The sequence below is a fragment of the Halyomorpha halys genome, unplaced genomic scaffold (assembly GCF_000696795.3).
Source record: "Halyomorpha halys isolate HHAL.00 unplaced genomic scaffold, Hhal_1.1 Scaffold78.1, whole genome shotgun sequence".
Classification (NCBI taxonomy): Eukaryota; Metazoa; Arthropoda; class Insecta; order Hemiptera; family Pentatomidae; genus Halyomorpha; species Halyomorpha halys.
The window spans coordinates 461,700-474,144 of NW_027108467.1; the positions used below are offsets into that span (position 1 = coordinate 461,700).

The window sequence follows — 12,445 nt, forward strand, 5'->3', positions numbered from 1 at the left end:
ATATGTGTATATATATAAGTTAGCTATCTGTAAACTGCAAATAATAATGATAAACAATGTTACGATCAAGAGATGTTTTTTCATGATGTTAGCCTGATGTTTTTTATCAATTAACCTGTTCTTAATAAATAGTTGGTTGTTCTCATAAATTAGTGTAATATTTTCCTTCAGTCTAATCATAATAGGTGCCGAAACGAAATTACATGACTTAAGTTCTTAGCTGTATCAGAATCCCGAAGTTAACAGTAAGTTATCTTATATAGTTATAGCTAGTCTTATATAATAAGGCTGATCAATCAATTATGAGGAAAACAGCAGAAGTGCAGTTGGAAAGTCTTGAGTACCATTTGGCACAGAGATTAGTTGAGCGGGCCAAATTAGAGTCACAACTAAGCGACGGAAACAACGCAGATCGAACTACTCAAGATGAGGACACAAACCTCAGAGTTTATTCACAAAGTAATAAGTCAGCCAGAGCCATTTACCGGAGTAATTGGAGATCTGGAGCATTTCATCAAGGGCGGCGACAAAATTAAGAGCCTGGTAAACACCAGAAAAGACACGGCCACACTTGTAGACTCTGACATAAGACTACTCGAAGCCTCCTTGATCGGCCGTATCTCACGACGAGTTCTCAATGCTATTAGCACAAGAGGAGAAAAAAGGCAGTTATCACACCCTAATTTTTTATTACTTTAATGAAAACTAGGTATAATTAATTGTCAAAATTGATGAGTCTGCGCCAAAAAAACGGCGGCTGTTTCAAAACGATAAAAAAAAAAATTCATTCGGAGCTCTATATCTTAAAAAGTAGCTACAACATAAGAAAACCTTAGAGAATGTCATTTAAAGTAAAGTAAATTGCTAAAATATGGGCCCTAATAGAGCAATGTACGTTCAATAGTTCTCGAGATATAGCTTTTTGAAAAGCAACATTTCATAAAAATGTTGTATGGAACGTACTGAAAGGTCAGTAGTTGATGAATTTATTTTGAAAAATCTATATCTCAATGATTTTTGAAAAAAAAACTACCAACACTAGAAAATCTTAGAGAACATTATTTAAAGAATAGTAAATTTGGTGAAACATTAGTCCTAAAAGAGCTATTTACATCCAATAGTTCTTGAGATATAGCTTTTTAAAAATCAAAATTTCTTAAAAATCTATTGAAAGATTAGTAGTTAATTAATTTAACTAGTTTATAGTTACCTTTATAGTTAAGTTAACTATAAAATAGTTAATAATGTTTATCTTTAGTATTAGTAGTTTTGACAAAATAAACGATAAATGATATTTGACAAAATAAACTCACAAAATGTTAATTTCTAGTTGTTCATATAAAATGTTGGATTTTTGAAAAAAATATATCTCTAGATCCATAAGACGCACATATGTCTGCCAACACTCTAAGAACAGGAAAATTAACATACTATAAAGTAGTTTATGACACTTATCTTCGTAGGGGTAGTAGTTTTTATGATATTCATATATGAATATAAATTTGGCAACTATAAATCAATTAATTTTAGCAAATTTAATATAAACTATTACTCCTACGAAGAATAACTACATAAACTACAATACAGCTCATTAAACTAGCTTTGATTTGAGTGCTAATAGACATCTGTACGTCAAATGGTTTTTGAGATATGAATTTTTCAAAATAAATTCACTAACTACTGATCTTTTAGTACATCCCATACAACATTTTTATGAAATTTGCTTTTTAAAAAGCTATATCTCGAAAAATATTTAACGTAAATAACTCTATTAGGGCTCACATTATACCTAGTTTAATGAGCTATGTCAATAGCGTTTGTTTTCGTAGAAGTAGTAGTTTTCATAAAACTTGTTAAAATAAATTGATTTATAGTTGTTCAGACAAATTTTCATTTGGCAAATTTATATTCATATGTGAATATCATAAAAACTACTATTCCTACGAAGATAAGTGTCATAAACAACTTTATAGTAAGTTAAATTTTCTTTATTTTGAGTGTTAGGAGACATATGTGCGTCTTATGGATCTAGAGATATATTTTTTCAAAAATCCACAACATGTTATACAAACAACTAGAAATTAACACTTTGTGAGTTTATTTTGTCAAATATCATAAAAACTACTACTCCTACAAAGATAAACATTATTAACTACTTTATAGCACATTTAACTAGCTTTAATTTGAGCGCTGGTCCAGTGGTTTCTGAAATAAAGTTTTTCATAAATTAAACTTATTGTCCGAACAACTATAAATCAATTTGTTTTAGCAAATATAATGAAAACAACTATTTCTACGAAAATAAACGTCACAAACTACTTTATAGCCCATTAAACTAGCTTTAATTTTAGTGCTAATAGACGCCTGTACCTCGAATGGTTATTGAAATATAGATTTCTCAAAATAGATTCACTAAGTACTTATCTTTCAGTAGATTTTTTAATAAATTTTGCTTTTTAAAAAGCTATATCTCGAAAACTATTGCACGTAAATAGCTCTTTTAGGGCTAATATTTCAGCAAATTTACTCTTCTTTAAATAATGTTCTCTTACATTTTCTAGTGTTGTTGGTAGTTTTTAAGATATAAACCTCCGAATGAAAAATTAATGTTTTTTTTTATGGGTTTGAAACAGCCGCAATTTTTTATTCCCCCTTCCTATACTTGGCAAAATCATCAGTTTTTACTAGTAATTATACATATTTTTCATTAAATTAATCAAAAATTGGGGTGAAATTACTGCCTTTTTTCTCCTCTTGTCGTTTCAAATTATTACATTATTTGAATTTTATTTTATATACTATATTTTATATTTTTTGTAGTGAGAAAGGTTATATTGTTTACTTCTTTAAAAATATTTTATATAATTTTAATTGTTCAGGCCAGAGACAGACACTGGAAGTATCAAGAGTATATGTAACTGTAAATACGGGATATATAAGTGTGTGCTTAATCGGCAATAGAAATGTTCAGTTCTGTTGACAACCTACCAATATTTTGTTGACTAGTGAGTAGTTAGCTTTATGAATTAGTTAATTATGTGTGCTTGATATTATATTATTCAATTTCATTATTTAAGGTTTGTTAATGATAGAATGCTAAATGTGTTATTAATTGATAATCTAGTGGTTGTACTAATTATTTTGTTACACTGATAATTACGTAGATAATCTCTTGTATTGCTTCACTTCTGCTAAAGGTGAAGAAGAGTCGATTAATATGCTATGTCTTATCATGTCAATAATTATCGTAATTACAAACATTCGTTAGCTATTAGTTATATATATAAAATACATAATTTAAATATTTTTCTAATTTTCTAAGTTCCAGATATTAGTACTTATGTATCACTTCTGTTCAAGCAAGAGGCTGAACCTAAAAGATTCTAGGTTTAAATGGGGACATATGTTTAAATAACAAAGGGCACCATCTAGGAAAACAATGGCACCCAGCCCTGGTAGGGATAATTCCTTGAAATTAAAACCTGAGGATGTAACCAAAAACCGACCTAACTATGTTACAAGCGCTAGAGGGAAGATGTCCAGGTAACCAGGACGAGTGCGGCAATCTTAACAAGCCTAATAGGTAACCTCTATCAATATTGAGTTCCTGCCGCTCACCTCAAATAAGCATCTTACCTCATTATCAACATCTCATCTCAGCAGTAGCACTCATAATCAAAATTAATTTTAACACACTAACATTATTATAATGAGGTGTAGATAGTTGACCGTAGATTAATGATTGGAGAAGTTTGTCGGACTCTAATGAGATTTATACTCCTAGATTTTTGGGACCCAAGGAAAAAAAAAATAAAGAAAGTAGTAAACTTATTTGATAGATGATTTCTTCTTAGAAACATGCCGTAATTAGGAAGGTAACATCCGTTTTGAACCATGATAATTAATTGTCAGGATGGGTATTTCATGTATTTTATAACCTGAGTCAAAAGTAGCTTTCAAGTCATTTTTATAAAGTTTTTTAAGATGCTCAGCAGACAGAACTTTCTGCACACTGTGGAGGGTCAAAACATGGAAGAGGATAGGTTAAACAAAATGGGAGAGGGTATATTGAATGGATTGTGTATGCCCAACCTCCACCGAAATATAGTTAAATCAAAGAAGGCAAACATGCAGAAAAGGTCGTTCATATTTCTGCCAGCAATCTCAAAAGGCTGATGTTCTCATAGCAAACTTCTTTACAACCTCTTATATTTTACCCGACAAACTTCTCCAATCTAACATTATTATATATATATATATATTTTTTGGCTTACCCATCTCTCTACATTATTTTTATTTTCCTCAATATGTATTATTTTATTTTGTCAATAATTATGTTTTTATAACTAAATCCCAATTAAATTTATTTTCTATTGTCCAATACATTATCATGTTACGGCAATGCCTGGGAGTAATTCCTCATTAGGTATTGTCAGGTACCAAGTCCCTTCAGTAATACCAAGTAAGACAATGTGATCAAGTCCTCATTGGCATTTTCAGGTTATCCCCCCCCCCTCCAGGTAAGTTCCCTGAGACCGTATATCACTTTATTTTTTTATCAAACTGAGTAAGTTCTGAAAATTTTACGATTACCCGGGAAAAGTGGAACCAAGCTTTTTATTTAATACTGGTTGGCAGTTTTGGTAAATACATTTTTGAACCCCCACTGCCGCCACCTTTTGGTCAACACGGGCCGGATATTGTTTTAAAATTTTAATTTACTTTGCTCCTCCGTTTTCAGGATCGTGCTTTCTGGGTATCGTATAATTTTCAGAGCTTATTTTTTAGTAAAAACTTTAAAATTTAGAATATAACTGGTTTTGGATAATTGTCTGATTATCGTGAAACTATTTAGAGCAAGTCTATACAAGTATATTTACTTAGATAATTTATTTAAAGTAGGTATTATTTTCACTTTAATGTGTTTTATACAGGGAGAAGGAAATAGAGTGTAGTAATATTCAGCTATAATCCTTTTTTAAAATATTTTTTTATTTTTAATATAGAATTTTAATTGTTTTAGCCAAGAGTATGCATAATATCAGAAAGGTACATAAAATAACTATGTTTTTAACATCTTAAATTATTTTAAGAAATTTTCATTTTGCTAGATAAAATCACTTTATAAAGTATATTTTATTAAGTGGTGATTTGCCTACCACTACTAAGTGGTATTATATTATGCAATCTTTTTAGAAGCTACTCAATAAATTCAAATACATTTGAAGGTACTTTATGCAAGTGGTATATGTACATAAACAATTAGTGTATCTCCAGGGTCAAAGAACAGCTTTATCATAGCAAACTATAATTCTTTATTGGAATCAGTGAATTATAAACAGTATATAATCCATAAGAATCAATCTTTATTTTTAAATTACACCTGTGTAACTTACATAGTTTAGCTTACATTATTACATTGCATTATGACTGAAATGTAAAACTAACCACCTAGAAATTTAATTTTGCTTCACTCAAATTATTAGTTTTATAAAACTCAGCCGAACAAGTATACTATTAAACATTAAGTTAAACAGGACACATTAAACCCTAAATCACTGTGGATTAGCCACATCTATTAATTAACTGTAATCAATTTAAAACTGACTCTTTCAAAAACGTAATTAATTAAAACTTAAAAAGTTGAAACATATTAAATCGATCTTTTTACACTCGAGTCTCAGAACTATATGTTTACTCCAAGACCTAGACAATCCAGATGCCTTATCTACACGTTAATATTGAAGGTATACATTACAAATATTTCTTTAAATTACAAGAGCCGGGAAGAAAAAAAGGCAGTTATCTCACCCCAATTTTTGATTACTTCAATGAAAACTATGTATAATTACTAATCAAAATTGATGAGTCTGCCAAGTATAGGTGGGGGGAATAAAAAATGGCGAATGTTTCAAAACTTTAAAAAACACTAATTTTTCATTCGGAACTCTACATCTTGAAAACTACCAACAACACTAGAAAACTAAGAGAACATTATTTAAAGAAGAGTAAATTTGCTGAAACATTAGCCCTAAAAAAGCTATATACGTCCAATGGTTCTCGAGATATAGCTTTTTAAAAAGCAAAATTTCTTAAAAATCTACTGAAAGATTAGTAGTTAGTTAATTTATTTTGAGAAATCTATACCTCAATAACCATTCGACGTTCAGATGTCTGTTAGCACTCTTATAATTAAAGCTAGTATAATGGACTATACAGAAATTTATGACCTTTACCTTCATAGGAATAGTAATTTCCATGATATTTGCTAAAATAAATAGAGTTATAGTTGTTCAGACAATAAGTTTGATTTATGAAAAACTTCATTTCAGAAACCATTTGACGTACAGATGTCTGCCAGAGCACAAATTAGTTAATAATGTTTATCTTTGTAGGATTAGTAGTTTTTATGATAGTTGACAAAATTAACTCACAAAATGTTAATTTATAGTTGTTCGTATAAAATGCTGGATTTTTGAAAAAAATATATATCTAGATCCATAAGACGCACATATGTCTGCCAACACTCAAAATAAAGGAAATTTAACTTACTATAAAAGTAGTTTATAACACTTATCTTCGTAGGGGTAGTAGTTTTTTTGATATTCACATATGAATATGAACTTGGCAACTATAAATCAATTAATTTTAGCAAATTTAATGTAAACTATTACTCCTACGAAGAATACATACAAGCTACATAATTTACAATACCGCTCATTAAACTAGCTTTGATTTGAGTGCTAATAGACGTCTGTACGTCAAATGGTTTTTGAGATATGAATTTTTTTAAATAAATTCACTAACTACTGATCTTTCAGTAGGTCCCATACATTTTTATGAAATTTGTTTTTTAAAAAGCTATATCTCGAAAAATATTTAACGTAAATAATAATAATAGGACTCATACTTTATTAAATTTCTCTTCTTTAAATGACGTTCTCTTAGGTTTTCTTGTGTTGTTCCTACTTTTTAAGATATAGGGCTCCTAACAAAAATTATTTTTTTTTTATCGCTTTAAAACAGCTGCCATTTTTTATTCCCCTCACTATATTTGGCAGACTCATCAATTTTGACTATTAATTATACATAGTTTTCATCAAAGTTATCAAAAATTGGGGTGAGATAACTGTCATTTTTCTCCTCTTGGGCTCTTGTACTATTAGTTACAAATAATCACCGTCATTCCTCCTGGAATATAATTTCATTTTATGGCAACTCCACTTACGCCATCAATTGACTTAATTAATTACGATTGCAGACTATTTATTTTCCTCATTTCGCCTTCTATTGGCATTATAATTCTTTTTATTAAACATTGTTCGCGTCGTCAAATGACCAACCAAATTGTTTATTTTATTTTTCTGCTATGGTTCGACATTAAATAAATAATTGTTAAGTTCATCAAAAAGTATTTTCTCATAGAGTCTCATTCACTCTTAATAATTCAGAGCTCCCAATGCATCTTAGTGACTGGGCTCTCGATTTATATTTATCGATGTATTTTTGGCAATATTTTGTAAGCAACCATATTTTAATATTGAACATTCATTATAGTTTCATTCATTCATCGATGTTTTTTGTTGTCGATCTCGCATTCTTATTGCCAACAACCATTTATGACTATCCGGAGCACGGATAGTAAGTGTTTTTCCCTCCCAGATACTATACTGCGCATGCTCCGTGCAGTTCTGGATAATCAGAAGTCGTTAGAACAGACCTTATGTTACTGAAATGGATGTTCAAAAACATCGATGTATTTTTGGCAATGTTTTGTAAGCAACGATATTTTAATATTGGACATTGATATTTTATAACATCGATGTTTTTTCTAGTTGATGCAGCATCCCTTGTTTGAGCAACCACTTCTTCATGCGTAGTCTTTGGAACAGACCTTATGTTATTGAAATGGATGTTCAAAAACATCGATGTATTTTTGGCAATGTTTTGTTAGGAACGATATTTTAAATCATCGATGTTTTTGTTGTCGATGTCGTATTCTTAGTTCAAACAACCACGAATGACTGTCAGGAGCATAGTAAGTGTTTTTCCTTCCCCAACCCTGTACTAGGCATGCTCTGTACAGTTCCGGATTGTCAGAAGTGGTTGTTGGAATAGACCTGTAATCTTTATCCTGATTAGCGTGAAGGTAGGATGTACTTCCTCATCCCACCATATTGTTAATAAGAATCTGTTAATACAGTAAATTTTTTGTTTTTTATTAAGTTACTTTTACAAAAAAAAATGAAAAATTGAGACAAACGTAAAACATCGGCTTCAAAAAATCGATGTAGCATCTCTACTTGGTACAGCCTGGTTGGATAACAATGGTCTCCCGCTATTTTGGTGGAGCTGAAGTAAACTTTAACCATTAGCATTATGTAAAATAACAATTAATATTGTTACAACTGAGTTATTGAAATTAATCGATCAAGTGAGAAGTGAGTAACAGCTATCGATGTTACATCGGGTTAGAACTGTGTTAGTTGTGGTTCTTGATGTTGTGGGTAAAGTTTGTGCTTAAAGTGAAAGCTTATTTGGTAGATGATTAGGTGCGAAGATACGTGTTTTAGAAAGCTATGGTGAATCTATATTTTCCTAAATACTCCGATAATGATGAGAGCTATGGTGAGTTCATTCCTTATTGTTCCGAAGAAGAGCCAATACGATTCAACATAGAACGAACCGTTATCCTCAGCTTTAAAACTGGGTGCTAGCTTGCATAGTATTAAACGAATTCTTCATCGATGACATTAATTTTGGTACATTGCATGATGCTATTAGCTGTAACTGATAGAATACTAATATCCAAAGGAGCAAGTATTGATAAAAGACACTTGCTCCTTTGGATATTAGTTCTTCTTTTTTACTTCTTTGTTCTTCAGAATAACTCCACTACACTTAGCTGTGACCAGCAAGAAAGGTTCAGAATATGTCGCTAAACTTCTTGCTCTAGGAGCTGATGTTAATGCTAGAAATCTGTCAGGTAACACTCCTCTCTATCTTGCAGTTAGCCACCTAAAAAAGTTAGTCGTTATAAAAATTTTACTTGAATATGAAGCAGATACTAAACATGGGTATTCCGATTTAGGTGCAGATTCCTTAACAATTTTAGACATACCTGTTAGGTTAGGTACTGCTTCATCTGCCCAAATTCTCATAAAGAGAATTCAACTTAAGAACTTTGTCAACAATATTTCAAAAGTAATTAAATTCAAGGAAGATCCAACAGTTAATTATGGTGATCTATATAAATTCATGGTCAATTGCATTGGGGAACTTAGATTAATGCAGACAACTAAAATCAGTTCAACCTATTCAGTGTTTTATTTTGCTCTGTTTGGGAATAATTATTATCCAAAACCGTTATATACTAAAGTAGATTTAACTGAGTTAGAGAGTACAATATTTCCAATATATAATAATGTCATTAAACATAATATTGCTTTAGGTTTCCAAAGGGGGCAGTGGATTAATCAATTAGAGGACCTGCAGACATACAGGATATCAAACGGACATGATTCTGAAGGTAGAGAAAAAGAAGGTATTCTAAATTTTGACTTTATTGTGAAGATTTTTTATTACTTGACTAATCAGGAACTATACAATTTTTCAAAACCATTCCAGGTGTCTTCAGAAATTTAGATTGAGTTACCCTTTCCTAGACCATGATCACATCATGATCCAGTTGCTGCCAAATGCGACCTGGAATGCTTTTGAAAAATTTTGTAGTTCCTGTTTAGTCAAGTAATAAAAAATCTTTACAATTTAGTAAAAATTTATCAGGAACTCCAGAATTTTTCACAAGCATTCCAGGTGTCTTCAGAAATTTAGATTGAGTTACCCTTTCCTAGACCATGATCACATCATGATTCAGTTGCTGCTAAATGCGACCTGAAATGCTTTTAAAAAATTTTGTAATTCCTGTTTAGTCAAGTAATAAAAAATCTTTACAATTTAGTAAAAATTTATCAGGAACTGCAGAATTTTTCACAAGCATTCCAGGTGTCTTCAGAAATTTAGATTGAGTAACCCTTTCCTGGACCATGATCACATCAATTCATCATTTTGGATCCAGGTATAATGTGGTTTATTTGATTCAGTTAATTTAAAGGAAGAATAGAAGTTAGTAATGATTATAGCCCATAATTCATTGTGAGAATCATTGAGGGGAAAATTTTGTGTTTTCTTTCATTAAAGTTAACAAATGTTGAAAATTGTAAGAGTTATTGACATAACAATATTTTTTTTTTGTATCGATAAGGTCTATTGTTTACTTTACTTGAAATATTCTATTGGATTTAATTTTCAATAAAGAACTGTTGCTGTTTGTTGTATTTATTTTGAGTTTTATTTGTCTTCAGCTAGTTAATTATTGTAAGCGAAGATGATATGAATGAATGGACACATCCCAGAGGTATTTAAATATTGTATATATATATTATATAAATATCTCTCTCTCTCCCTATATATATTTATATATATAGAGAGAGAGAAATTTCTTATTTGTATACAGAAGTCTTGTATGTGTATTTAGAAATCATTGTGTATATAGTGATAAAATATCGATATGGAATGTAACTATCACTGTTTATTTCACTGCTCGTTCATTTTCATTTGATTTTACTCTTATCCCTTTTCATCTCTTAATTTGTACTTTCTTTAATATTTCTTCTCTTTATCTGATACTATTACCATTTTCATTTATTGTTTATAACTTTTAATTATTCTTATTTAATTTTTACGTTTCATTGTATACCCTTGTTATTTTCCACTTACTTTTTTTTTTGTATTTATGTTAAGTCTTTGTATCTCTTTTAGCCCTGCAACATGGGAGGAAATGTTGGATCAAATAAAAATATTACACCAATTTACTATTTGAGTTTACTTTGACCGCACCCGGACCAAACTACATTCATTGATACACACGGTCAATCAGCAATCTTCCAGTATTTTTGTTATTGTTATAATTTTACCTTAATAATACCTTTGTTAACTTTTCCATTTTATTAATTAATTTTTATATAAATTATATTGTGGAAAATAATATCGAGGTGTTTATGGTTAGCTGTAGATTCAATATGAGGAGAAGATAGTCCAGGATGCAGTCCACACCCTCGACCATCTCACAAAAAATAATATATATTATATCCCACCGTTTGTAATTTTGCCTTTTTTGTATGTGTTTGAAGTTATATTGATGTTTTTTATCTAAATAATTTCTTTATATTTTTGTGTTACTGAGTTATCTGGCATAAATAAATTGAAAAAAAAATCACTAAACTTATTCTCTTGTTTTGATCTTTTTACTTATGAGTGCAACACACCAACTGGAAATGAAATGAACCATAGAATTTTCTCCTTTAAACCCAATACATTTTCCCTCTTTAACAAATATAAAATTATGAGAAGATTGTTGGGCCTGTATAATATATATGAGAAGAAGATGGTTAGAGATGCACTAATATGCTATTTGTTTAATTAATATAACAGTCAGGCAGTCCGCTGATTGTTAATTTTGTATTTGACAGGTGCGGGTATAAATAAAAATATTAAAAAAAAGTATCTCACAATTTTGTTATCAAAACTTTTTGTTATTGTTATTAATTTCCAGCTCAAGAGAACCTCAGTATTATAATCAGATTAGCTATTGGGTTAACAATTTTCTTATTCTTATAAGTACTCACTTAAGAAGTTAATAATATGAAAAAGATGGTCAGGGTTGCGGTCAAAAAAGAACAAAATACTTTTCAACTATTTATTGTCCAATGTTTCGACCCACTTTCCAGGGCTTCATCAGGACTAAAAAGATATAAAAACAACTAAGAACATTACAACAAAAAGATACAAAAAAATAAGTTTAAGTATGATAAACATTATGTAAAAAATAAGTGAAAAGAAAATTATATATAAATAAAAGGAAGGAAGACTTAAAATAGTATTAATATAAAATAAACAATGACAAAAAAAATTACATAATTTTTTATTCTTACCATTGTTACGTAATGTTTTATATTTATTCAAGTTTACCTTTTTGTATCTTATTGTTGTAATGTTCTTAGTTGTTTTTGTATCTTTTTAGCCCTTATGAAGCCCAGAAAAGAGGGGCGAAATGTTGAACAATATATATATAAGTTTATAAAAACAAATAACACAAGGCTGGTTTTCAAAAATGGTGATGAACGGAAAAGGCAGTGGAGGATTTCACTGCTACCATTTCCCCGTAAAAATTCCCTTTAGAGGGGAAAAATCCCTGTTGAAGTCACAATTTATTCTAAAATGCTCTTGGCTCCTTTCGGGACCATTAGTACACTCTCGTCAGGATAAATGGTATTCCGCCATTTTGGGGAAGCTATCGTAAAGATTAAAGGATTACTAATGAGGTGTAGATAGTTGACCGTAGATTAATGCTTGGAGAATTAAAGGATTACCATTGTTTACATTA

The 12,445-nt window shown here is 30.1% G+C and overlaps 1 protein-coding gene and 1 long non-coding RNA gene across 4 annotated transcripts in view; one reads left to right on the forward strand and one right to left on the reverse strand.

The window, feature by feature from the left end:
- LOC106692917 (gamma-interferon-inducible lysosomal thiol reductase) overlaps positions 1-12,445 on the reverse strand; it is a 160,469-nt gene that overhangs the window by 53,587 nt on the left and 94,437 nt on the right. The gene's annotated exons all lie outside the window — the stretch shown is intronic.
- On the forward strand, positions 8,284-10,874 carry LOC106692916 (uncharacterized). Of its 3 annotated transcripts, none has more exons than XR_010843254.1 (4): positions 8,284-8,552; positions 8,656-8,762; positions 8,886-8,986; positions 9,452-10,874. It is a non-coding gene; the product is annotated as an uncharacterized lncRNA (long non-coding RNA). The 3 variants fall into 3 exon arrangements; XR_010843253.1 differs by having other exon boundaries at positions 8,286-8,552; positions 8,656-8,986; positions 9,452-9,544; positions 9,628-10,874; XR_010843252.1 differs by having other exon boundaries at positions 8,656-8,986.